This window comes from Equus caballus, chromosome 20, assembly GCF_041296265.1.
Source record: "Equus caballus isolate H_3958 breed thoroughbred chromosome 20, TB-T2T, whole genome shotgun sequence".
NCBI classification, from domain to species: Eukaryota; Metazoa; Chordata; class Mammalia; order Perissodactyla; family Equidae; genus Equus; species Equus caballus.
Genome location: NC_091703.1, coordinates 171,876 through 196,116, shown reverse-complemented (window position 1 = coordinate 196,116; position 24,241 = coordinate 171,876). Strand labels below are relative to the sequence as shown.

General features: G+C 45.4%; 1 protein-coding gene across 30 annotated transcripts in view; it reads right to left on the bottom strand.

The window, feature by feature from the left end:
* LOC111772189 (ral guanine nucleotide dissociation stimulator-like) overlaps positions 1 to 24,241 on the bottom strand; it is a 93,236-nt gene that overhangs the window by 10,607 nt on the left and 58,388 nt on the right. For 29 of the 30 annotated variants that reach the window (XR_011429389.1, XR_011429388.1, XR_011429396.1 and 26 more), the window contains 3 exons: positions 22,953 to 23,078; positions 18,439 to 18,488; positions 2,315 to 3,233 (listed from right to left, as the gene is read on the bottom strand). The gene's annotated coding sequence lies outside the window, so the exon portion shown is untranslated. Of the gene's footprint in view, positions 3,234 to 11,902; positions 12,122 to 18,438; positions 18,489 to 22,952; positions 23,079 to 24,241 lie in introns of those variants that run through there. The other variant, XR_011429376.1, reaches the window with a different exon arrangement.

Here is a 24,241-nt window from a genome sequence, read left to right as displayed (position 1 = left end):
GCGCCAGCGGTGCCTTCTCCCTGACACTCAAACTGTTCCCAGACACAGGCAGGCGTGCCTCTCATCTGGCACCCTGCTGACAGCAAATGTCACCCCTATGATGCCTTTCAGAGCCTCCCAGGCACAGGCTCCACTGTCACAGGTCTCCCACCTGCAAGGGCATCTCATGATGTCCTCCTTCTTGGTCTCATCTGGATAAAGTGAGTCCATGAAGGAGGGCTTTCTGCTTGGCGGACGAGGAGGCAGCTTCTTCTGGTTTCCTCAGGGTCATGACTGTCTCTTCTGGGCTGAATGTTTCCCCTCCCAAGTCCATTGTGAAAGGAAATTCTCATTCCCTTGCTTTCAAGGGTCTGGTTTCCCCAAGAACACAGGGAGACTGGCCTCTCCCTGGAATGCGGCACCAGCCCCTACACCCAAAGCCAGAAAATTAGCACCCAGCTTGAAACACCCCCAGATCCTGAAGTCAATTCCTGCTGAGGTCCCCCATCCATTTTGTAACCCCATAGTATCTCCTGATCTCACCTTTCCCCTAAGACACAGCTCCCAGCCTGCCCTTGGCTTCTTACAGGAACAGTGGGATTTCCCAGAAGCACTCTCAGCCTGGGCAAGAAATGTTTTGAAACGTTCTCTATGTATTTTCCAGGACATGGGATATGGGGAGAAGTCATTTTGGTTGTGTATGTGCAACAGTTTTGATGCGAATAGCATCTTTTTCAGACAGAGATCAAAGAGTGGGGCTACCGGGTGTAACAAGAAAATGGATACACTGAGCCAACGTCTTCATGGTGTGAAGTCATAGGGAGCAAAGAACATGGTTAAGAGCAGAGAATATGGAGCCACAACTTATGTTCAAATTCCACCTCAATCACTTCCTAGATATTGGTAGAAGGCAAAGTACTTACCTCATTGGTGCCTCAGTTTCTTCATCTGTTGTTGGCAAGAAGGATAAGCGTACCTAATTTGTGAGGATATGGAGAGTGCTAAAGGAGTTAATGTTTCAAAACACTTGCAACATCCAGCACATTGCATGCCCTGTACGCATACATTATAAATGAAATGTAAATGTTCTTGTGACGCTGTCTGTTTGCTCCAGACGGGAGAGTAGGGGCTGGAAGGATGTAGACAGCACTCCCTGAGACAGGACTAATCGATGAATCAACAACACTGTTGAAGGCATTACCAATGGCAGATCCGCCTCCCTATGGACATTCCCAAGGACAATCACACCCAAGCATCCCTGCTCTGTCCTGCATCGTCTTCTGGGATTCTATCCAGGAATCACGGGGGCTTCTTGAACCCTGGGACCCACACCCACCACAGGTTCTCTTCTGTCTGGCAGCAAACCGCAGGCCTTGTCCTAATGGCTGCAGCCCACAGGCTCTGAACTCAGATCCTTTTCTTCACTTGAGGGAGATGTGTCATTCCCAGAGCTGGGCACACAGAGTGTCAGCCTTGGAGGAAATGCCTCCCTGGCCAGTGGCGGGTGGAAGAGCGCCGTGACGGAGTAGGATTTGGGGAGAGTCCTCCAGGTGTGGTCAGAAGGGGCCCAGCTAGGGCATTTGTCAGCAAGGTCTGGTTGGTGGACCTTGGTGGCAAAAGAGTGGTGGGGACAGCATGTTTTAGAGTTCCTGGCATGAGACAATCCACAGGATGGTCATGAAGTCAGAATCAGCCTAATGAGGTCCAGCTCAATCCACTGTCATCTGTTCCCTGACTGGCTCACTAATCCAGGAGTGATTTACAAGGGGGATATTCGTGTTCTACCATCTTTTCGTTGATTGGCAGGAGCTAGTATTCTTTACAAAACTTGTGTATTTTTACATAGGAAAGGATAGGTGAGTTCTGTAACAACCCTTCTTGCAAAGTTCTCACTAACGTATTGAGTTTCTAACAGAATCCGCCGCTGGGAACTTCACCAAAGATCCTGACCTTTACTCTCTGGTTTTAGATCTTCCTGGTTGGTAAATTTTCTTGACTCCTGGCTCCTTTCCTGAGGTTCGTCCACTTAGAACAATGTAGGACTGCAACCTCTTGCCACTTGAGAAGTAGTGGTTCAACTCTATGATGATGTTGGTCTTGCTTTCTAAGTGTGTCTGTGTGTATGTATGTGTGTATGAGACTGTTTTCTGCATCTTGCCACGTGGGTCAGATTGACTCCTTTCCTTGGAAAAATTGTCCCTAACCACTTTCTCTGGGCTGTATTTTCATGTCTTGAACAGTGCTGTCCAACAGTAGAATTTCACACTCTATCTTATGAAATTTAAACTTTTTTAAAATACTGACATTTAAAAAAGTAAAAATAAACAAGTGAAACTAATTTTAATGGTATATTTAAACCCATTATAACCAAGATATTACCATTTGTCCAGGCAATCTATACAAAAATTAATAGTGAGATAGTTCACATTTTTTTTCATTGGGATCAACAAATTCATTTACATAGTCTCCGTTTGTAAGTTGAAATTTTTTACATATGTGGTTTCTGTGTCCCCCAAGCAGAACCTAGGCTGACTTGTTAGAGAGGAAATAAAGCAGAACAGGCATAAGTAACGATCACTGTCAATCCAGCTCAGCACAAACACTCACAACTGACAAAAAGGCTGTCCCTGAGCAGGGAGTAGAGGTTCCTCGGGGTCACATGGTGGACCAGCTGGTTCAGCACCCAGGAATGCTGCTCTCTGTCACATGGGGTCTCTGTCACACTCTCCATCATGAGCCATGGGGTCAGGGTGGTAGGTGCAGACAGCTTCCATGCTGGAGACTGCACCATCCTCCACAGGCCCGGGGAGAGAAGAATGTGGGGACTTTAGAGAGATGTCCTGAATCCTCTGATAATGGGGGCCAGAGGGAGGGAGGAGCAAATTGGCAGTCAGTGGGAAGAGTGAAAACTGGGGTGGTCACTGAAAGTGTTCATGACTCTCAAATGCTCAGAAAAGGGACTTCCCTGAGGGAGATCAGTCTACAGCCCAAGACAAGGGGCCCAGGCTGCTCTTCGTGAACAAGGATCCAAGCAGGGGAGGAGGCAGGAGGAGGACGAGCAGGAGAGACAGCAGGTGGGGTGCGGCTGGCTGGGACTCATCCTACCAGGAGCTGCTGGCACCAGGGTCTCATCAGGTGCTGCAGGACTCTCTCAGTGGAGTTCAATGTGGCTGAGCTCTTGCTCATGTCTGTCAAATACTGGATGTTGGAGATGGTGGAGTTGAGTGTGAGGGCCTTCAGGTCGTGCCCCTTGGCTGCAAGAAGAGAAGGAGAGAGATGGCCATCACTGAGAGCTGGGCTGAGACCAGATCAGAAGCCTGAACTCAGTATCATCTGTTGCCTTTGCTCCCAGTGGAACCACCACCCAATGCTGTGCTCATCCAAGTCGAAGCCAGCATATCTCTCAGCTCCTCCTCCCTCCCCTGCCAGTAACACCAATTGCACTTACAGATTGCTCCTCAATGCGTTCCTTCTGTTCATTCACGTCCCAGGTAGGTCTTATCTTTTCTCACCGAAACCAACACCCTAACATGCTCACTGGATGCATTGTCTAAAGGATGTTCTCTGCCTTGAACATTAGAAGCATTTTTCTGAAATGAAGATCTCACTAGAACACTCCTGCTCTGGCATCACCCACGGCTCCCTAAGGCCTTCAGGGTTAAGTTCAAACTTCTTGACCTGGCACTCAAAGCCCTTGTACATCTGGCTCCTGCTGACTCTTCAGCCTCATTGATGCATTCACTCTGAGTGCTTTGTGCTTCAGGCAAACCAAATTCCTGTCAATTCTCCCGTACACTATGCTGTTTTTGCCTACAGGGCTATTGCTCATGCAATTTCCTCTGCCAGGAACACGCTCCACACCCTATTTCCCTATATAACTCCTACTCCTTCTTAAAGACCCCAATTGGGCAAAACTCCCTCCAGAGAGCCCTTCCCACCCAAAGGATGCCAGGTGCTTCTCCTCAAAACATCCCACCCTGTATTAGAATTTTCCGTGACTTTCACAAGACCAGGGGCTCTCTGAGGGCTGCATCAGATTGAAATATTGGTATAATCCTTGTGATCAACATGCTTGCCCTCAAAGCAGAATTGCACACCTCGGCTTCCCAGCTGCCCAGTTATAATTGGTCAGTTGAGGTGTGGGGCTGGAGAGCTCCTCTGGGGAAGGAAGAGGGGCCCCCTAGGCCTGTGGTGTCTTCTGGTTGCTCAAGCAATGAGGAAGTAGGCAGGAACATGCTGCCCGGCTCAGGAGCTGTGGAAAGGGCTGTCGTCTGGGAGAGACAGAGACCCCACACAGTGGGTGAAGCCCCACAGGCTCATCTGCACTCCAACAGGGGCTGTCCCAGGACAACCATTCACAGGTGAGCCATAAATGTGAGTGACAGAAGGAGGGATTGTGTGAGTAGAGGGATGTTCGAGCCTGTGAGTGAGATGAACCCAAGAGAGACAGTGTGCTTGAAGAAGAGAGAGACGCAACAAAGAGATAGGTAGAGGCACAGACAGAGGGGATACCTGGATGGACAGAGGAAGAGCGGACAAATGGAGGGTCACAGGGAAAGCAGGAAGAACAAAGACAAGGAAGAGAAGTTGAGAGATGGGAGGAAAGAGGATGGAAGGAGAGAAGAAGGACAAACCGGCGAACAGGTAGGAGGACAGTTGGACAGATTGATACCTGCACAGATGCTTGGGTGGATAGATGGAAGGAAGGAAGGAAAGAATGGAGGGAGGGAGGGAGGGAGGAATGAAGGATAGAAGGAAGAGAGGAAGAAAGGAGTCTGAGAGGAGGGAGAACTGGGAAAGTCACCTGCCCACGTTCAGAGAGTGCTTTAAAGGGAGGTTAAGGCTGAGAATACAGGACCCCTAACTCCCAGGCTTGTGTCCACCTGTCCCAATGCTGCCTGTTATTACTCGTAGAGATGAGCATATGGATGTAAAAGAAACCTTGAGCCCTACCCTCACAATACACAAAACTCAATTTCTGGACACTTTGACCTAAAGGGGAAAGGTAAAATAATGAAACTTCTAGAAGACAACATAAGAAAACATCCTCGGGACCACAGGGTAGAAAAAACTTCTCAAAGAAGACACACACACACACACGCTCCATAAAAGAAATATCGGTAAACTGGGATTCATTAAAATTTAGGCTTTCGGTTCATCATAAGACACATTACAAAAGGGAATTGGCAAGTCACAGGAAGCGAAGAGATTGTCCCACTTCCAATATTCAGCAAAGGATTCACATGCAGCATACAGAAAATCTTCAGCATATTTATTAGATAAAATGCAGTGAAAGAGATACATATTCATGCTGGTTATTTTAATGAGCCACATTTATTTTACAAGGACAGTGAACAAAGCAATCTGAAAAGCAGGGGGTGAAAAACGAACAGTAGATAAACAGAATCCCGGGAGGGTTTGGAAAAAGCAAGAGAAGCCCCTTACATAACAGTTCATTGGCCTTAGAAAAGGAAAGTACTACTGGATTCTGTTAGGAAGTCAGAAAGATTGAAATGTCTAGTGGCTTCAGTGGAAAAATAAGATAGGAAAAAATAACTATGATAGTTATTTGATTTTCCTCCAAATGGCTTTATCCCTTAGAGAGCAAGGCACTTTCCTTTTCAATCATCAGCACATCAAAGTTTAATTTCCCTCCATTTAGCCTTTTTCGTGGCCATAGGTTAGAAGCAGCAAAGGGGCTCAGCAGGCTGAACCAGTCTGCAGGCATACTCTGTCCTGTTCCACACTGGCTCACACACGTGCAAAGTGGCCGCTTCTCACAGGGGAAAAGCCTGCAGGGCTGAGGGGCAGCCACCCCTTGGACCCTGTTTGTTAGTACCATTGGAAATTTCTCCTGAGTCCCTACTCAAAAAGGAAGTGGGTGGGGGGTAGAATAAGAAGGCCATATATTTGAAGGAAATAGGAGAAAATATTTCGTTGTGAGAGTAATAAATATTGCTTTTCAGAAGTCATGTGTATGTTGAAAGTCTATGTCTTAAGGTACCATAATGAAACAATGTACACCTCATCTTCTCCCTCTTTTATCTGAGCATAAGGTTAAAATCCACGAAATTCCTAAGCTTAAAAAACACACACAAAAATCACAAGGAAAGTTTTGGAGGTCATGGATGTGTTCAGCACTTGGTTGTGGGGATGATATGATGGGTGTATGCATATGTCCAAACTAACCAATACACATATAGAAAACGTGTGCATTTTTTGTCTATTACTCATACCTCAACAGAGCTAAAAATTCAAATAAATTCCTAAGTTTACTTTTTGAGGGTGTATAAAAGTCAAAATTTCTAATAAAGTTCAGATTGTTAATTTCTGAACATAAATAGCATTCCTGCTTTGATGGGTGACCCCACAACTCTCAAAAAAATCAAGAGCAGTTGCTACTGTCAATCTCAGTGGAAGTTATTTTCAACACCTCACCCCCTTCTTTACACCTCATTATTTAAAAACCAAGGAAATAGTCTTCAGCTTTTAAAATGAAGGAGTAAATGAGTCAGCTTGACATTATACTTTATTCAAGATTTAATGTTAAGTAAGGAAATAACTGAGCATGAGCAGAATCCCTCCCATAACTCATCTTTTCTCCTATGCTGATAATAAAAATGACACTCTACTTAAACATAGTTTGCATGATATATTCTCAAGTAAATGTACTTAACTGCTGGACATTTGATTTCTTTTTTCTTTTTTTAATCAATAATTTACACAAAAAAATCAATTTAGGAGATAAAACGTATTGCTATTTAGAATTACTTCCTGATTGTAAATTACTAGAAGTGTAAACATGAAGTCAACGCTAAGGACGTTTTAAGACCTTTAATTCATTTTGCCAAATTTCTTTTTTAGAAAATAATGTTAATATAGGACTTTAAGTTTGAGAAACCTGTTTCATGACACCCTAATCTGTTGAAGGATAATTTTGAGATTCTTATTCAATTTTTTCATATTCATCTATAAAACTTATTTAGCATCTTTCATCTTTTTAATATTTTCATCTTTTTAACTTTCAAAGGTTTAACTTTCCAAGAGACGATTTTTTAATGACGAGCTAACTGATGAATTTGTGCACCGACTGTATATTTGAGAGTGAATATACAAATGGACAAACGCCAGATCATATATGACAGTATAACTCTGACTCCCAACGTGGGAAGCAAACATCCCAAGAAGCCAAATCACAGCCCCTGCAGCATTCAGCACAGAACAGTCAGCACTTGGTCAGTAACTGCCAGTTTCCAAAACTCTCGTTCTGCTTTCAACACAGGACTGCCAGAGAAAGCCACGTATGCTCCCTAAACCATCGCATAGGATGCCTGCCTTCTACTTAGTGACCTACAGCTTCCCCATGTCAACAACTTCCAATCAGGCCATCCCACCCCCACTCCCCTGACCTCTGCCACCCTCTCCCCTCCCTTTCCCTTCTCTCCTCTTCTTGTGCATGCAACAATCCTCTCCTGTCGCATTACAGTCTCTGAATATTTTTAACTTGTGATAGAGCAGCTCCTCCCTCAGAGTTCTTCCTGGTCCATATTTTCCTAGCTTAGCTTATGCGTTTATTTTTTCCATGTAGGATCATTTATCTAACTCAACAGAAAAGCTCGTTAAAATTTTATTGGCATTGTATTCAATTTATAAAGTAATGGGACTGACCGTTTAATGAAACTTCCTAACTTAGAACATAGACTGACTTTCCATTTGTCAACTATTTTTAATTGAAATTTATAGTGAGATCATTGTAGATTCCACACTGCTGTAAGGAATAACTCCAAAAGTTCCAGTGTACACTTTACCCAGTTCCTTACGATGATAACATTCTGCAAAACTATAGGACGATACCACAGCCAGCTTGTTGGCATTGATACAATCCACTATCTTATTCAGATTTCTCCAGTTTTACTTGTACTAATTTGTTCCTGTGTATTTAGTTCTGTACAATTTTATCAGATGTGCAAGTTTGTGTATCCATCACAGCTAAAATAATGACTAGTTTTATCACCACAAGGTATTTTTGTATTGCCTATTAAAAAATAAACAGATGTTATTTTTTAGAGTTTTACGTTTACAGCAAAATTTAATGAAATATACAGTGTTCTCATATGGTCCCTGCCCCCACATATGCATAACCTTTCTATTGTCAATATCCCTCGTCAGAGTAGTATACTTTTCACAATTGATGAACATACATAGGCACACCATTATCACTCAAAGTCCATAATTTACATTAAGGTTCACTCTTGGTGTCAGAGATTACTAGGGTATAACTCTGTGGTCCATTTCTGGATTCTCTACTCTGTTCCATTGATTTATGTAGCTGTCCTACAATGAAAATGATGATGCTGTGATTACAGTATGTACAAGGCAATACTAAATATTGTTAAAGTGTTTACTGCCGCATTATTCTTCCTGTCATGATTGTTTTAGCTACTCTCAGCTATGTGCCTTTTTATATAAATTTTAGAAAAAGGTGTCTCTGTCTACAAACTGTGGTGGAATTTTTATTAGAATAATATTAGACCTATAGATCAATTTGGGGATAATTGAGACCTGTACTCATTATTCTATCCAGTAACATGGTGAGGACTGCAGAAGTCTCAGCACATAACAACTCCTTCCAAACCCCCACACCAGGAGGAGACTCAACCAAACTCTGGCGTGGCTTCTAGCAGCATAAGTCTGTGTAACTGGAATGACTCCAGCCCACCATTAAAATGCCTTCCTGAGAGCTCAAAGCTGACAGAAAAATTTGCTATTTATTTTAGTCAACACCCAATTATAGGCCTCTGATCCCCCTTCTTAGAGTATTTACTAAAGAGGGCTTACAACTGTCGATATGCATCTCTCACAATTCTCTAAAGGACCTAAGAGCCACTCCTTTGAAATATTTCATTAAGACAGATAGAGACTCTTTCTCTCAACTTCTGAGTGAGGATAGAATCCTAACTTTGATAACTGCAAAGTAACAAACATGGTGGGTCTAATCACAGTTACACTGACCAACCTTTGTCCTTTTTCACTTCTTTGACTCCACTGAGCCCCTGAACCCTCCTCCTTCATTCCCTCTTTAAAATTCTAAATTCACCTCCGTACAAATCTGAGCACAGCTCAGCTTCTGTCAGCCATTATTGAATAAAATCTGCTTTCACCACTTTAACTAATTTCTGCTGCATTTGTCTTTGACAATAGTAATGTTCTCAATTTATTTGCAACTTCTTTCATTACCATAATCGGTATTTTATAATTTTCAGCATCAGATCCTGTACACATGTTCTTGAATATATGCCTGAATATTTCATGTTCTTCGGAGTGGTTTTCAATAATACAGCATTTTCAAGTTTATCACCTGCAGGTTCATCATTAGTTGTAGAAATAAAATTGTCTTTTGTGTGTTGATCTTGTACTTGGTGAACTTTTTGTACTCATGTGTTAGTTCTGATTTTTTTTTTTTTTGTAGGTTCCCAGAGATTTTTTACACAGACAACAATGAAACTAGGAATGGTTATATTTTTTCCTTTCTAAACTCTATGGATTTATTTCCTTTACTTCTCTTATTGCCAGGAGCTTCAGTATTTTGTTGAATAAGAATAGTCAAAGTGGTATTCCTTTCCTTGTTCCTTATTATGGGGAGAATCATTTAGTCTTTCCCTGTTAAGCATGAAGTCAACTGTGCATTTTCTGTAGATGACCTTCAACAAGTGAAAGTAGTTTCCATCTATTTCAAACTTGCTAGAAAATTTTATGACAAACAGGAGTTCGATTTTATCAAATGTTTTCTCTACATCTCTGGCTTATTAACAAGTCTTGACCTTAAACAAACAGCCAGTTATTTCTCTGGCAAAAATTGGTTTATCTGGGATTAGCAAAGAATAGCCATTTGGAGTGTGCAACCATGGCGAGCGATGCAGGAGCACCCAGCAAGAAAGAGAGGAGAAGGTCTTTCATCTCAGAGTGGGGAAAATTGGGGGGCTATTGGACACAGTCTTGAGGGCAGTGGCTTTTCATCGATAGAGTTGTGACAGTCTCTCCTTGGCTTAGTTTCTGACTGGTCAGGAAGAGAAAGTCTTTATTCTTCCTGTTGCACTGCGCTTTTGACATAGGGCATGAGAACTCCCTCTATTAGCCTTCCAACACTATTTCAACTACATTTCTGTTTATTAACTTTCACATGTCCCCATTTTGATTGCGATCTTTCTCTGAAAGCATTGTTGATCTGCAGTCAGATTTTTCCAGTTTCAGTAGCCTCTCGTCCCTCGATGCCAGGAAGGACCTTCTCTGGGAGTCATGTCCCATGTTGGAGGAAAAACACACAGATTGGAAACCTATCGTGGCCACATTTGAGGAACACGGAGTGAGAGGAGGGAGAACTCTCTGGCACTTTTTTACCTGAAGTTTGTATGTTTTCAAGATCAGAGGCATTGGAGATGATCTGAAGTGTCATGTCATCCTCAAAGGTTTGGCAGAGAAACTTCCAACAGACCTGGTCCAGACACCTTGGAAACCTTCACATCAGATACTGTCTGCTTCCCTTTGGAGAAATCTTTATTTTTAAGTCACCAAATGATGTGCAGTCCCCCAGGGTTTTGTGCTTTCTTTAGGTGTGTCGCATGAATCCAAGTCTTGAGTTTTGTGGCAAAAAGCTTGGCTGGCAGCGCCCAATCGAGGAAAATACTATCATCTTGGTTGAGTTTTGTTAGTTTGAAATTTTTGGTAAATAGTTCCTTGTTTTCAAGTTGTTAAATTTATGAGAATGGAGCTGTTTATATTATTTTCAATGGCTGAAGAACCTGCAGTGATCTATCCCTCTAGTGTGCATCAGGGCTTTGAGGGTGAAGAGGCTTCCCCAAAGCTTCTTGTGGCAGAACCCTGTTTCCTGTTGGCCCCTAACAGCTTGAGTGCATCTGGGTTGGGGAGGAGACAGAGACTTCCAAGAACAAGTTGTTTCTTCTTGAAGGAATGCTGAAGATGCCCAAAGTATGGTACTTTGACATACAAATTATTTGGAGCCAAAAGCAATCGAGAGCCAGCAGATGCAGAAAAACTCTTGATCTCCACCTTGACAGCTTTAAATGAAGGATAGACTTCCTCTTTGGAAAGGAAATTTATGTTTATAAAGGAAATTTCCATAGTAAAAGCATCTGCACCAGAAAGATAATGACTCTTAAAGAATTTTTTTTTGAGGAAGATTAGCCCTGAGCTAACATTCCCCACCAACCCTCCTCTTTTTGCTTAAAAAGATTGGCCCTGAGCTAACATCCATGCTCATCCTCCTCTACTTTATACGTGGGATGCCTGCCACAGCATGGCTTGATAAGTGGTGTGTAGGTCCGCACCTGGGATCTGAACTGGTGAACCCCAGGCCATCAAAGCAGAATGTGTGAATTTAACCCGTGTGCCACCAGGCCAGCCCCTAGAGAATTTTTTTTTTTTTTGAGGAAGACTAGCCCTGAGATAACTGCTGCCAATCCTCCTCTTTTTGCTGAGGAAGACTGGCCCTGAGCTAGCATCCATGCCCATCTTCCTCTGCTTTATATGTGGGACACCTGCCACAGCATGGCATGCCAAGTAGTGCCATGTCTGCACCCGGGATCAAAACCGGTGAACCCCAGGCCACCGAAGCGGAACGTGCGCACTTAACCAGTGAACCAGGCCAACCCCTAGAGAATTTTTTTAACTGAGAGATTTATCTGCATAACAAGGCAAGCTTTATTTATTATACATTTTTTCCCCTCATCTTCCCATAATCTTTCTTCAGCCACTTCCTGCTGCTGTTCACCCAGATGGCTTCCTGCTTCCAAGCTCCCCCATGTGCACCCAGTGTGGACTGGACTTGCAACTGGCAGCTGGTGTGGAGCTGCCTGCTTGAGGGCTGCAGAGCACCATCCTAAGTCTCATCCCCAGCATGACCTACCTGGCCAGCAATGCTCAGGATCTGCCACCACTGCACAGGATTGGGGCCGCGGCACTGATGGTTCAGATTGTGGGCAGTATCCAGCCCAATTACCACTCACTTTTGTTGACCACATGCCTGTGCTGTTTGCAGATGGTACAGATTTAAAAGAGAAGTCATATCCTGCTGTTAAAGTGGAACTGTTGGACTGACTTGAGGGATTTTTCAACACCTGTAAAACTAAAGAGAAGCTGGGAGAATTATCAGAAGAGTTCTACAAAAATGAACTACTATTGATTGAAATGTTGAATATACATGTCCCTGTAGTTGCTAAATTGAGATGTCTTTTAGACAGTTCTCCTAGGGAAGATTTACTAGACATTCTGACATCACTTATCCAAACAAGCAACAAAAATGCTCCAAATTTTAGATACTGTGACTCTGGAGGAAACTGTCCAAGATGATGATACCACTGCTGGTGAAACAAATGCAAGAATTGAAATTGCTTTAAAAAAACAGAAAACTTGGGGCTGGCCTGGTGGCACAGTGGTTAGGTTTGCATGTTCTCCTTCAGTGGCCCAAGGTTCGCCAGTTCAGATCCTGGGTGCAGACCTATGCACCACTCATCAAGCCATTTTGTAGCAGTAGTCCCATGTAGAGGAAGGTGGGCATGGATGTTAGCACAGGGCCAGTCTTCCTCAGCAAAAAGAGGAGGATTGGTGGTAGATGTTAGTCAGTGCTAATCTTCCTCAAAAAAAAAAAAAATTATAACAATAAAACAGAAAAAGCGAGAAAGATGATAATAAATGCATTATATGAATATGCCTCAATAGGATTTCACACATCCTAGGTACTTTATTTTCTGGGACATTGTTATGGGATATCATGCAGGTGATTTCGACATATCCTGTGTGTTTTCCATGCGTGTCCGACACCTGATTCTGGCGTGTCCGGCAGAGAGTTTCAGTGAATCAGGCACCTGATTCCGGCGTATCCAACAGGTGGTCCCGGCATGTCTGGTAGGCGATTCCAGCACATGTGACATGTGGTTCCGGTGTATCCAGCAGGGGATTTCGACGTGTCCGGCAGGTGGTTCCAGCATGTCCAGCACCTGGTTCTGGCATGTTTTGCAGGTGGTTCCGTCATGTCGGCACCTGGTTTTGGCATGTGCGACACCTGTGTCTGGTGTATCTGGCAGGTGGTACTCACAAGACTGGCAGGTGGTTCAGATGTGTCTGGCACCTGGTTTTGGCATGTGCGACACCTGCGTCTGGTGTATCCGGCAAGTGGTTCTCACAAGACTGACAGGTGGTTCAGGTGTGTCAAGCAGGTGGTTCTGGCATTTCAGGCACCTGGTTCTGGCCACTGCTGTACCTGTTTCTGGTGTATCCATCACATGGTTCCAGCGTGGCTGGCACATGGTTCTGGCATATTCGGCAGGTGGCTTCAGCGTATTGGGTGCCTGGTTCCGGCGTATCTGACAGTGGGTTCCATGGTTTCTGGCAGGTGGTTCCTGCGTGTCTGGCATGTGGTTCTGGTATGCTCTGAATGTGGTTCCAGCGTGTCCGTCAGGTGGCTACCATGTGTCCAGGACCTGATTCCATCGTGTGCGGTTGGTACTTTCAGAGTGTCCAGGTGTTGGTTCCAGCATGTCTGGCCGTTGGTTCCCGCATGTCCAGGGGTGATTCCGGTGTGTCCGGCAGGTTGTTCCAGCCTTTTCCAGAAATTGCTTCTGGTGTACCCAGGACCTGGTTCTGGTGTATCCGGCAGGTGATTTTGGCGTGTCCAGCAGGTTGTTCCAATGTGTTACGCTGGTGGTTCCGGCCTCCGTGGCAGGTGTTTGTGGCATGTCTGGCACCTGATTCTGGCGTATACGGCAGGTGGTTTCAGAGTATCTGGTACCTGGGTGTGGCACATCCAACAGGTGGTTCCGAAGTGTCTGGCAGGTGGTTCCGAAGTGTCTAGCATGTGGTTCTAGTACGTTCGGAAGATGGCTCAGGCGTGACCGTTGGGTGATTCAGGCATGTGCGGGAGTTGGTTCTGGCGTGTCAGAGTCATGGTCCCAGCATGTCCGTCAGCTGGTTCCAGGTGGTTCTGGCTTGTCTGGTGGGTGCTTCCAGTGTGTCTGGCGGGTCGTTCTGGCATGTCTGTGTGGTGGTTCCAGAGTGTGTGGCGGGTGGTTACGGCATGTCTACCAGGTTTTTCCAGCATCCAAGGTGCCTGGTTCCAGCATATCAGGTAGGTGATTTTGGCGTGTCCAGCAGGTGGTTCAGGTCTGTCCGGGAGATGGTTCCGGCGTGTCCAACATGTGGTTCTGGCATATCTGAGAGGTGGCTCCGGTGTGTCCGGCAGGTGGTCCCGTTCTGTCTGGCACATGGTTACGGGGTATCATGCAGGTGATTTCAACGTGCCCTGTCGGTTGTCGGGGCCTGTCTGACACCTGGTTCTTGTGTGCCCGGCAGGTAGTTTCAGTGAATCAGGCACCTGGTTCTGGCATATCCAACAGGTGGTCCCGGCATGTCTGGTACGTGATTCCCGCCTGTGCAGCACATGGTTCCGGCGTATCCGGCAGGTGATTTCAACGTGAGCGGCAGGTGGTTCCAGCATGTCAGGCACCTGGTTCTAGCATGTCTTGCAGGTGACTCACTCGTGTCTGGGACTTGGTTCTGGCATTTCTTTAAGGTGGTTCATTCATCTCCAGCACCTGGTTTTGGCGTGTGCAACACCTGTTTCTGGAGTTCTTGGCAGGTGGTTCTCACAAGGCTGGCAGGTGCTTCAGGCGTGTCCAGCAGGTGGTTCTGGCATGTCGGGCACCTGATTCTGGTGTGCCCAGCATGTGGTTCTAGACTGTCTGTCAAGTGGTTCAAGCTGGTCTAGCAGGTGTTTCAGGTGTGTCCAGCAGCTGTTTCAGGCGTGTCCGGCACCTGGTTCTGGCCTGTGCTGGACCTGTTTCTGGTGTATCCGTCACATGGTTCCAGCGTGTCTGGCACATGGTTCTGGCATATTCGGTAGGTGGCTTCAGCATACTGGGAGCCTGGTTCCGGTGTATCTGACAGTTGGTTCCATGGTGTCTGGCAGGTGGTTCCTGTGTGTCTGGCATATGGTTCTGGTACATTCGAAAGGTGGTTCCGGCATGTCCAGCAGGTTGCAACAGTGTGTCTGGGACCTGATTCCATCCTGTCCGGTTGATGCTTTCAGAGTGTCCTGGCTTTGGTTCCGGCCTGTCTTGCAATTAGTTCCCACATGTCCGGTGGGTGATTCTGGCGTGTCTGGAAGATTTTCCAGCCTTTTCCAGAAATTGGTACTGGCGTATCCAGGACCTGGTTCCGGTGTATCTGGCAGGTGATTTTGGCGTATCCAGCAGGTTGTTCTGGCGTGTTAGGATGGTGGTTCCAGCTTGTGTGGAAGGTGTTTGTGGCGTGTCTGGCACCTGGTTCTGGCATATTTGGGAGGTGGTTTCAGTGTATCTGGTACTTGGTTCTGGGATATCCAACAGGTGGTTCTGAAGTGTGTGGCATGTGGTTCTGGTAGGTTCAGAAGATGGTTCCGGCCTGTCCGTTAGGTGCTTCCAGCATGTCTGGAAGTTGGTTCTGGCGTGTCAGACTCATGTTTCCAGTGTGTCCAGTGGGTGGTTCCAGGTGGATCTGGTGTGTCCGGTGGGTGCTTCCGGTGAGTCTGCTGGGTCGTTATGGGATGTCTGTGTGGTGGTTCCAGAGTGTTCGGCGGGTGCTTTCGGCATGTCTGTCGGGTTTTTCCAGCCTCTAAGGTGCCTGGCTCAAGCATATCCAGCAGGTGAGTTCTTTCTCAGCTTCCTAAAGAGCTGGAAGCAAGACAGTTTGTGGCTTGTCTCCGCTTGAGGGACGGAGGCAGTGCTTTGTGCCATCCACCTCTCGAGCAATATAGGGCATGGTTGAGAGCAAATGGGCCTTTCTGACATAGGGGCTTTCTGACACTCTCTCCACGAATGCACAAGGACAGTTGGTTAAAAGCCTCTTGTCTCTATCCTCCTAAGCTTGTGGAATCACAATCATTCAGGCCTTGGCCTCATTGCTTAAGGGGAAGATGTAGCCATTACCCCTGAGCTGGGTTGGCAAGAGGGAAATGTGGCAGAAGCAGAAGTTCTAAAGCAGCGAGTGAAGGGCTGGGAGGAAATGGCGTTCAGCTGCCTGTGTATGAGAGGTTCCCAATATGCTGTAAGAGCACTGTGGAAAGCGACTTCTTTCTCAGCTTCCTAAAGAGCTGGAAGCAAGATGGTTTGTGTCTTGTCTCCCCTGGAGGGATGGAGGCAGTGCTTTGTGCCTTCCACCTCTAGAGCAATGTAGGGCACGGCTGAGAGCAAAGGGGCCTTTCTTCCATAGGTGCTTTCTGACACTCTCTCCTCCAGTGCACAAAAGCGGTTGGTTAAAAGCCTATTGTCTCTCTCCTCCTAAGCATGTGGATGCACAATCATTCGGGCCTCAGCCTCCTTGCTTAAGGAGAAGATGTAGGCATTTTGTCTGAGCCGGGCTGGCAAGATGGAAATGCCCCAAAAGCAGAAGTTCTAAAGCAATGAGTTAAGGGCTCCAAATAAACAGCATTTCAGGTGCCTTTGTATGAGATGTTCAAGGTACACTATAAGAACAGTGTGGCAAGTGAGTTCTTTCTCAGCTTCCCAAAGAGCTGGAAGCAAGATGGATTATTGCTCATCTCCCCTTGAGGGTTGGAGGCAGTGTTTTGTGCCTTGCAATTTTAGGGCAATGTAGGACTCTGCTGAGCAAACTTGGCCTTTCTTCCATAGCTGCTTTCTGAACACTCTCTCCACCCATGCACAAGGGCGGCATGAGAGGTTGCCAGTATGCTGTAAGAGCACTGTGGAAAGCGAGTTTTTCTTAACTTCCAAAGAGTGGTTGGTTAAAATCCTATTGTCTCTCTCCTCCTAAGCAGGTGGAACGACAATGATTCGTGCCTCAGCCGAATGATTCGGGCGGGACTTGTGTGACCCACCTGCCTTAAATGCTGGAACCAACTGTTGGACACTTCAGAAGCATTATCTGGAAACGGTGGAACCACCCACCGCAGATGTGAGAATCAGGTCCAAAACGTGCCAGAATCACCTGCAGGACACACCAGAACCATCTGACTCAAACGCCAAAATCACCTGCTGGATACACAAGAACCACTTGATGGACACTCCAGAATCACATGCCAGGCATGAAAGAACCATCTCTCAGAGTGCCAGAACCATGTGCTGGAAATGCCAGAACCACATCACTGACAGACATGAACCACCTGCTGGACACTCCTGAACCATCTGCTTCACTCGCCAGAACCACCTTCTGGACAAGCGAAAATCACCTGCCGGATACACTGGAACCAGGCCACTTAGAAGCCGGAAAAAGCCAACAGACATGCCAGAAGCACCTGCCGCACACTCTGGAACCACCATACAGACATGCCTGAATGACCTGCCATACACACCAGAAGCACCCACCAGACACGCCAGAACCACCTGGAACCACCCGCCGGACACACTGGAACCATGACACTGAGACGCCAGAACCACCTTGCAGACATGCCAGAAGCACCCAAAGGACATGCTGGAACCATCTTCCGAACGTACCAGAACCACATGCCAGACACACAGGAACCACCTGCCAGACACTTCGCAACCACCTGTTGGATATGCCGAGACCACGTGCCAGATACACTGAAACCACCTCCCGAATACACCAGAACCAGGTGCTGGCCATGCCACAAACACCTGCCAGACAAGCCAGAACCACCAGCCTAACACGCCAGCACAACCTGCCGGACATGCCAAAATCACCTGCTGGATAAACCGGAACCAGGTCCTGGATACGCCAGAACCAATTTCCAGAAAAGGCCAGAGCAACCCGCCAGACAGCCTGGAATCCCCCGTCAGGCATGCGGGAACCAACTGTCAAACACGCCGGAACCAACACCTGGACACACTGAACGCACCAACCACACACGAAGGAATCAGGTTGAGGACACACGGTAGCCACCAGTCGGACACGCCGGAACCACCTTCAGAACATACTGGAACCATATGCCAGACACACAGGAGCTACCTGCCAGACACCACGGAACCAATGGTCAGATATGATGGAACCAGGTGCCCAGTACGCTGAAGCCACCTGCTGAACATGCCCAAACACTGTGCTGGACATGCCAGGTCCATATGATGGATACACCAGAAACAGGTCCAGCACAGGCCAGAACCAGGTTCCAGAAACAGCTGAAACAGCGGCTGGACACACCTGAACCACCTGTTAGACCAGCCTGAACCACTAGATGGAGAATCCTGAACCACATGCCAGGCACACTGGAACCAGGTGCCCAACACGCCAGAACCACCTTCTGGACACGTCTGAACCACCTACAAGTCTTGTGAGAACCACCTGCCGGATACACCAGATACAGGTGTCGCACACACCGAAACCAGGTGATGGACATGACTGACCACCTGCAAGACATGCCAGAACCAGACATGCCAGATGGGGAAGAGGTGATTTTGGGGGAGAGGAGCTTTGTAGATTTCTCACTTGGGCACTTACCTGTTTTGTTCTCCATCCAGGTTTTTTCTGGGAGCAAGTTCTTGAGAAACCTATAATGAAAAGTATGAGCTATCTACATAGGGAGAACTCAGACTTCGTTCAGCAATTCCCTGGGCATCTGGAGACTCGATAGAATACTTTTTTCTTTTTCCATTGCCAACACCCATGCCCATTCAGGCCTATGTGAGTTTTTACAATGCTCCTCCAACTGGTCTCCAAACCTCCAGCGTGCCTCATTTCTCTTCATCGTAGAGGACAATAGCAGATCAATGTTTCTGAGGCATGGCTCCACCAGTGCCCTCTCGGATGTGGAAACCTTCCTCTCACTGCCTACCTGATAGACTCCAACTCTCTGCCTTAGCACTCAAGGGCCCCTCCGCCTTTCATGTATCCCACAGTCCTGCCAAACCGAACAGTACCCACTACCCAAAAACACACATTGCATTCTTCTCTTTCACCTCTGCCTGATCAGATGATGGACTTGAAACAAAGCCATCATTTGCTAGTTAAGTGACTTTTGCACAGGTCATTTCACTTCCCTGACCCTCAGTTTCTGCATATATAAGTGATGAATAGTAAGATTCACCTCATATTGCTCTTATAAAGAATTAAAATTGACTTAGAGAGCATATGCAAAAACAGCTGGCTCCCTGCCTGACATGCTGCAGTCACCAATAATTATTCGGATCTAAATATTGGCTCATGCCATGCCCTGCTTCTTTTCCTATTAAAACCTTATCCTTCAAAAATCGGTGTGTACCCTTTCTTGAAAACTAGCCCAAGGTGTAAACTGAAGTTCATTTTCCTAAGCTGCTCAGTAACATTTATAACGCAAAGTCTAATGCGTTAGATCGGTTTTTTTTTTAAGCAAAAGAAGCTAACTCTGGCTAACTTCAGTTTTCTTACTGAAGAAATTGACTAGAAGGATTTACGGTAACTCACATAACTGAAGGGAATTTTTGAAAAAATCAGCAAACAAAAAGCAAAAATAAGCTTTGGAAGACACAATAGAGCACAGTGTATAGTTATTATTACTGCCGTTCATCAAATATTGTCGGCTCTTCTCTGGCACACAGAAGGGATGTATCTTCTTGGCCCCTTAAAGTCAAATGTGACTTTGTGAGCCTTTGGCAAATGAAACTTGAGCAAAAATGAGGCTGTCTCTTCCAGACAAACCTTTGGCAAACAGTAGGAGTGTGTTTTTCCTGCCTGGCAGTTGTGCAAGAAGTTGGATCGAGCATCTTTTAGCTGCCATCTACTCAATCCTCCAGACTGAGCAAGGATAATACAGAGCCAGCCTCTGATGACATGGAGCATGTTCGAGAAATAAACCTTGGTTATTTTTAGCTGAGACTTAGGAGTTTGTTGTGAATACAGCACAACATGGACTATCTGACTGATGAAAACATATGTAGGGGAGGAAGACATTTCCTCTTCCCAAATGTGGGTTCGTCTGGCTGGAGAACGAATTAAATTCACATGAGACAGAAAAGCAAGAGAAAATTAAACAAAGCTTTATGAGGAACCGTGGCCTGGTGCCTTTCTTCCTGAAGGGCACCAAAGAAGTGGGGTGCACATAGTGGTTATATACCGCCAAATGGGGTGTTTTACATGTGATTGAAATGTCCCTCCCACAATAGTCACAAGATTGCCCTGTCGGCACTTGATGGACACAGCAGGTAGTGGGTCTTCTATCTCAGTGGGCATAGCAGGACTCAAGTCGATTGTCTGGAGCTGGGCGGTCACAGGTGAGCTCAGCAATCAGTTCCTAGCCTAAGGAAAGATGCTTAATCCTTAAGAAATGCCAACGTTGGGAGGGGGAGGAAAGTCAGTTACAGGAGGTTACCAGACTAGCACAATAAAATGCAGATTTAAGTCCTTGCCTTTGGTATTGATTAAGAGTTTTTAGAGAGAAGGTCATCTCCTTTCTTCTTCCTGGTACAGAGAGGGAGGCAACTTTTACAGATAGAGATTTACCTTACAAATGTAAATGTGCCCTAACAAAGGGCAAGTTCCATTCCTCCTTCCCTGTCCCAGTTTATCAAAAGCAATCAGCCTCAAATAATCCTGATGCCAAAGAGACATATCTTGGGGTGGCCATTTCCAGGTCCCCACACATACATATTACCAATTTCCTGTGCTGTTGACCAAAATGACTTCAGTGAGCCAATATTAGAATTCCTTTTCACAAAGGTGGATAAGTGACAGATTAGAAGTCTACACTGTCCCAGGAGTGTAGACAGATACCATGCTTATATATAGCAAAAATATTTCCTCATTTTGTCCTTTACCTGTCAATAAAAAAGTATATCTATAGAAATCTGGAGGTAAAGCTCCAGACAAAACCAACATGGTGACAAGGAGGAACATTACATACTTGTAAAAGGAGCGACAGATGAGAAAATAATAATAATGGCTGGGAACCTATACAACCTTGCATTGAAAGGGATCTCATATGGAACTCAGGAAATATTTATAGCCGAAAGCACTACATGGCAAAATCTGGTGGATGGAATTAAACAATACTTAGAAGAAAGATACCTTCAACATATGTATCTAAAAAGAAAAATTAGAAACCAATGAGCTACTTGTTCAAGAAGCTAGACAAAGAGCAAGACAGTAAAGTCAGGAAGAAAGGAAATGCGGAAGAGAAACGCCAAATCTTTGTTTCTATTTATTTGCTCTTTATTTATTGCTATGGACTGAATTCTCTCTCCCCACCATTCATATATGGAAGCCCTGACCCCCCCTTGTGACCATGTCCAGACACAAGGTCTTTAGGAAGTAATTATGGTGAAAATGAAGTCATAACGGTGGAACCTAAATGAGATAGGACTGTGGCCTCATCAGAAGTGGAAGAGATCTCTCTTTCTGTTTCTTCACACGCATACACACACCCCGCCATCTGAGGACTCAGTGAGAAGGGGACCTTATGCAAGCTGAGGAGAGAGCCCTCGCCAGAACCTGACCATGCTGGCATCCTGAGCTCAGGCTTCCAGCCCCCAGAATGGTGAGAAAATAAATTTCTGTTGTTTAAGTCACCCACGCTATGGCATTTTGTTATGGGAACCCAAGCTAAGACGCTTATCTTTCACAGTTTGTTCCTAGGTTCTGGTACCAATTCCAATGTGTGTGGGGTTGTGGGTCAGGGGAGTCCCCCCCACCAACAAGCAATTCTTGGGACACCAGCTGGGTGTCCTACAATTCAACTCGATTCTGACACTATGCACCCAGAGACAGCATCACATCCCACAGGTTAAGGGTTCAGTCCCCAAGACTGCCCCCACTGCAGGTGCCAAGAGCAAGTCTAGGTTGTCGCCTATGCTTCTGAGCAACTGGCTGTCAGTAGGAGGTTCTCAAGACTCTCTACTCCGGTTTGACGAATTTGCTAGGGCGGCTCCCAGAACTCAGAGAAACCTTTTACTTACTAGATTACCTGTTTATTAGAAAAGGATATGACTCGGGAATAGCTCGATGGAACAGACGCATAGGGCAAGACATGGGGAAAGGGCACTGAGCTTCCACGTCCTCTCCAGGTAACCACTCTCCCAGAACCTGCACATGGTCACCAACCTGGATGCTCTTGGAAATCTGTCCTTTTGGGTTTTTATGCATAAGCCGTTTATTTATTCTCTTACCCTCAGCTGCTGTTTTTCCTTCCCCATTTATAGCCCAAAGCCAATCAAAGAAGGACATGTGCAGTGTGATGCTGTTCCTGTACATTTTTTAAGTGCATAACAATGTAAGAATTTGTTAACGGAGACATACACATGTATATCTTGACTATGCATAAAAATGTAATCTGTTGTTAATGGAGCCATGCACATGGATATTCTTGGAATCATAAAGAATGTAATTAATTTTAGGATATTGATACCTATGATGAGGGAGGGAGGAGAACGGGATGGAAATGTGAATTTTAGGTGTGACGGCAACATTTTGCTTCTTAAAAACAGAGATATCGTTGTGGGCTGAATCATGTCCCTGAAAATTCATATGTTGAAGTCCTAACTCCAGGACCTCAAAATAGGGCTGCATTTGGAGAGAGGGCCTCTAAAGAGGTAATTAAGGTAAAGTGAGGTCACATGGGTAGGCTCCAATCCAATGTGACTGATAGTCACGTAAGAAGAGAAGATTAGAACTCAGACACACACAGAGGGAAGACCGTGTGAGGACACAGGGAGAAGCGGCCGGGGAGAGAGGCCTCAGAAGAGACTATACCGGCCAATGCCTTGATCTTGAACTTCAGCCTCCAGAACCGTGAGAAAATAAATTTCTATTGTTTAAGCCATCCTACGTGTGGTATTTTCTCATGGCAGCCCCAGCAAATGAATGCAACATCGGAAGCAAATAGGGCAGAATTTAACGTCTATTCTTTCTGGGTATTGGGGCCGGAGATAGAGGCCATACTATGTACTCTTCTGCATATTTGAAATATTTCCATAATAGTTAAGAAAATAACAAGCAGATCCCGAAAAAGAATAACCAGAGAGTAGAAATTTATGTGTGATTACCTTACAGGCCAAGGTGGGTTTCGTGTTGGGCAGGTGGTTCTCTTCCACAGGGTGTGTCAGTCACCCATGAATTCCCGTCTCTTGGCTCTGCCATTCCTGACGCCTGTATCATTGTCTGCAACCAATCTGCACAAGGAGAAAGAAGAAACACGGAGAAGACACACCTGCTTTCAAAAGTTCCAACCTGGAAATGGCACACACCACTTCCACTCCCATTGCATTGGCTGAAACATAGTCACATGCCACACCTCACTGCAAGTTGCTGGGTGACTGCCTTCCTGGGCACCCAGGACAAGGATGTGGACAAACAGCCAGTAGTCCCACCCACAATGTCATCAGGTTGACCCTGGTCTTCATGCTGCTGCTCAGTCTACAGCGTGTCTGCCAGGTCTATGGTTAGGGTTTAGATATTTTACAAAGGCGCGGGGTTGGGGGTCATGGTTTGGGACTTCAAAGAGGAGGAAGCCAATTCACAAGGAGACAGAAAACCAAATGTTTGCTGGGCCATCTCTAAACAAATGAGAGAGAACTTGTGTAAAATGGGCCCGGCTAGGTACCTTCTTCTCTACCACATCTAGAGTTCCCTACGTTGACAGCTCCTTCCTGGAACAGGCCTTCTGTCTTAAATTCTTTTAAGCAGTTAGGGGCGAGGCCAAAGTTTCTTTTATATATAAATTTTATGTGTATATATGTAATTTATAGAACTAAATAAATGAATTTAAATATAGATACAATGGAGTATATATTCTATTATATATCAATATTAATATATATTATATATATATAGATAATCTCCTTGGTTCTCCAGAGAACCCTGACAAATACAGGAGGAGTTAATATTCTTTTATCGATGGCATTTACATTTAATCATTTGAAATTCTTAGTTATGACATTGTTATGGCTTGCAAGGAAGTGTCCTTTTCAGTGTTTCATTTAGAGGCCTCAAGATACCAATTTTAAAAAGTTTCCCATTTTATTTGTTTGGTTTGATAGGCTTTTTCCAATTGAGTGCACAGATAAACCAATTTAGGAATTTCAAAGGAGCTCCATTTAGGCCAGTGAAGCTTTAAATCACCCTGAGTAATCTGAGCCCAGTGGGACAAAAATCTACATGTAGAAGGTCTGTATTCTTTAAAGACAAAACCAGCAGGAGTCCCAGAGTGGGGCTGTTCTTTGGTGGTCCTCTTAGAAAATGGATTTCTCATTTGTATGAACTTACCAAAGGATCAAAGGCCCAAAAAAGGAGTGAAAGAAACAGAAGTTTCTAACAAAGCTGACAATGGAAGGAT